General features: G+C 32.6%; 1 protein-coding gene across 1 annotated transcript in view; it reads left to right on the top strand.

Moving 5' to 3' along the window:
- The window catches only part of LOC117174306 (REST corepressor 3), a 139104-nt gene that overhangs the window by 1370 nt on the left and 133749 nt on the right, over positions 1-3985 (top strand). The gene's annotated exons all lie outside the window — the stretch shown is intronic.

The raw sequence follows: 3985 nt of genomic DNA on the forward strand, positions 1-3985 counted from the left end.
GTTGAATGGGCAAATCCCAGGAACTTTTAACGCTAATTAATAGTAAAATCAGTTATATTTAGATGAATGAAGTGTATTATGGGCAGTTCGTGTATCGTATATTATAGGTATAGGGTATAGAAAATCTAGTATGTTTTTAAATAAAAAATTTATGGTGGGCCGTAGTTTTAAATCATTGTTATTTAAAGTGTTTCGTTATATTTATTTATAAGGAATGAAGGAAGATAAAAAAAGAAAAATTAAATTTTTTAATGAAGTACATTTAAAATCAGGTATTTTTCAGATTTGAGAATCAAATTTTGTACATGAAATTACGAGTGTTTGAAGTTTTAGGCCTATTAAAAAAACATTTTAAACTTGTATTTTGTTTGACCCAATGCAGAAGCTCTATTTTTCTCTTCGCATTCTGATATATTTAACCGTCCTATTTCGAAAGCCCGCGGAAAATTTGACAAAAGTTCAATATTACAAAAATAGTGACGATTTGTTGAAAAATATGAAGTCAATTTTAATAATAAATCTATACTTGTTTTTTGCCAACTTTTTGTTGAATTGGGTTTTCTATCAAAAATAAATTCTGTAAGTTGTATGTGGACTACACATTTTTCGTGATCAGGAGAATATTTTTTTTCTCATAGTATCGAATTGTCGCATTTTTCTCGGAAACAAAAAAAGGCACAAAAATGTTTACTCAAAAGTTTGCATGTCGTAAAAAGTTATAAAGAAATACCTCCTACTCATTTGTAATATCGGTTAGATTGCAGAATAGGGTCGTCAGCTGTCACTTCTATTTTGACAGGAAAAAAAATTTTGTTTGGTAACATACTATTAGAATCTTTAATTGAACGATAAATGAATCGATTTGATGAAGCAAAAATGTTAAATTATTGTTACTATGTGACGGGGAAATAGAAGTATAAATGTACATTTGTGATTAAAACTTGTTTATTGTAACTTTGGAAGTATGGCTGTAGAACAGACTTTCCAATATAACAATTATTAATGTCCACTCAGGCATCGATGAGCCGATTCGAAGTGTCATTAGCCACCAGGTAGGGGCTGTGAGGTGCAAGCGATGCACATTCCACCTTAAGGCTAATTTTGTGATGTTTGCATAGAGACAGCGTTACACCTCCCGTTTTGGATTCGTTTTACCCCTGGAAAACGTATTCTGATATTTTGGGGTACTACTTCAGGTTCGCTTGCATCACCTATTTCTGAAGTCGATGGTGTTTGACAAACGTACCTTACAACTGGTTGTGGGTTAATATTTTCTATCCTATTTTTTACGCATAATAGATTGATACATACTTTTGGACATGATTTTTTTTTGATAAATTGCAGAAGCCGCTTTTGTAAAAAGTGTAAATTAAAACTAAACCTATTGATGTGTATCCGTTGTACGATAACATTTCGGTTACTTTTTCGGACCAATTACGAGTTCGCCGCTCTCGTTTAATTTTATTTAATGAATTTTGAATATCATCTAGCGATTGGCACATTTCTTTTAAGTCAATCGGTTTGACTGCTTTTTGTAATGGAAGTAATTTTGATTCTAATAGCGATAATTCGTCAGCACTGAACGGTATATTAATTGATTTATTATAATATGTAATTGTTCTTATTTCGGAAGTTTTTCGTAGTTTTATAATTAGACTGTCAGTTTGGAGAGTACAATTTTCATCTGATTCTATAAAAGTTGGTTCTGATAAAGTTAAATGCTGAGCATTTTTGTCGCAAAGTATGTTATTTCTTACCAATGTCTTGTCTTCGTAATTGAAAAAGGGCCACGAAGGGCAAGGGGACAAAATATAAATTTTTGATTTCTTTTCCTAACATTAATAAGGGACTATAACAGCTCACTTTCTATCCAACTATGGATTTTAACACTTAGCTATTTTTGGAAAATATTGATATAAAAATAAATTTGTTTAGTGCATTTTTTAAATGTTTATTTAAACAAATTTTTTTGGTTAATTTTGATTATGATAGTCCTCGAACCGTAATTGAGCTTTAGATCCTATGGATTTTAACGATTACAAGCGTCTAAAATTAGTTTTAAAAAGGTCAAAATTGGAATAAGTATTAAGCATCTCGTAAACGATAAGAGATATCTGAAACAGGTTATCATTGTTAGAATTTCCATCAAAGGAATGAACTGTTTAAATAATTAGGACAAAATATAAAAATGTGAAGAGATAAAAGTTAGACATAGTGCTTATGTGAATAAATAACATAAATAATTTGTAAATTGCAAACGGGGCTTAATAATTATAGTGATTATATCAAATTAGGAATTTGATATAATCATATTTTGACCGATTCCTCCAGTGATGTTGCTGGCTTGAAGTAAAGCTGACAGCATAACATAGTGGCATATTTGATAAAAAAGGGCAAGGTAGTAAAATCCATTTTTGAATAGAAAGTGAGCTCTAAACAGGCCCTTATTAATGTTAGGAAGATAAATCTAAAATTAAATTTTTTCCCATTGCCCTTAGCGATCCCTTTTTAATCTTTAAAGTAGGAGAGTTGTTCAAAAGGTTATTCCGAGCCGGAAATTCCTACCATAGCAGAATTTAGGAATGCCGATTTTTGAGCATTGTTTGCAGATCGTGTGGCTGATATTATTCGAAGTTAACAACACCTCTCTATATTTTTTATGAAGTGCGCAGGTGTAAATTTATATTGGAACTAAAATTGAGCCCTAAATACCAGCCTTATAATTCATGTCAGAAAGAAAAACCGAAAATTGACCTGCTGGTCTTTTGTCCTTAGCGACTCTTTTTTAATTTTGAAGATAGGGCAGTTAGTCGAAGGGTTATCGCAAGCCAAAAATGATCCGGAATTTCCCGACGAAGGAGAATTTGATATAATCATTTTTTGACCGATTCCTCGAGTAGTGCTGCTGGCTTGCAGTAAAACTGTTAGCACCGTGGCATTTTTATAAAAAGGGCTAAGTAATAAAATCCATAGTTGGATAGAAAGTGAGCCCTAAATAGTCCCTTATTAATGCCAGGAAAAGAATTCAAAAATGTCTATTTTGTACCTTTGCCCTTCACGGCCCTTTTTTAATTTTGAAGGTAGGGCAATTGTTCGATGAGATATCTCGAGCCGGAAATTCTTGTGAAAAGTTGAATTTGATATAATCATTTTTTGAGTGATTCCTCGAGTGGTGTTGCTGGCTCTAATTAAAGCTGACAGTACTGTGCTATATTTTATAAAAAGGGCTAAGTAGTAAAATCCATAGTTGGATAGAATGTGAGTCGTAAATAGTCCCTTATTAATGCTGGAAAGAGAATTCAAAAATGTATATTTTGTAGCTTTGCCCTTCGTGGCCTTTTTTAAATTTTGAAGATAGGGCAGTGGTTCGAAGGGATATCTCGAGCCGGAAATTCCTGTGAAAAGTTGAATTTGATACAATCATTTTTTGAGTGATTCCTCGAGTGGTGCTTCTGCTTTGAAGTGAAGCTGGCAGCACCGTTGTATATTTTATAAAAAGGGTCAGTAGTAAAATCCATACTTGGATAGAAAATGAGCCCTAAATAGGCCCTTATTAATGTCAGGAAGAAAAATAGAATATTAAGTTTTTGTCCCTTTGCCCTTCGCTGTCCTTTTTTCATTATGGAGGTATGACAGTGGGGATTCCTGGAATCGGAAATTCCTGTAAAAAGGGGAATTTAATATAATCATTTTTGATCGATTCCTTGAGTGGCGCTGCTGGCTTGAAGTAAAGCTGGCAGCACCATGCATATTTAAAAAAAATTAAGAGCCGAAAATTCGGAAAAGTGGCATTAAATTAGCCCTAAATGAGCCTTTAATTATGAATTAGTAGACATCATGGTTTGATGACCTGATGCTGTCAGGTTTACATAACTTCGAAATTACGTTGTGGTAGGTTTCAAGAGTGTTTTCTATAAAGTAGGATTATCCTTTTTTCAATTTCAGAATTTGATTAGAACTAAAAAATCGGATGATTTGCAAATCA

Source organism: Belonocnema kinseyi, chromosome 6, assembly GCF_010883055.1.
Source record: "Belonocnema kinseyi isolate 2016_QV_RU_SX_M_011 chromosome 6, B_treatae_v1, whole genome shotgun sequence".
Lineage (NCBI taxonomy): Eukaryota > Metazoa > Arthropoda > Insecta > Hymenoptera > Cynipidae > Belonocnema > Belonocnema kinseyi.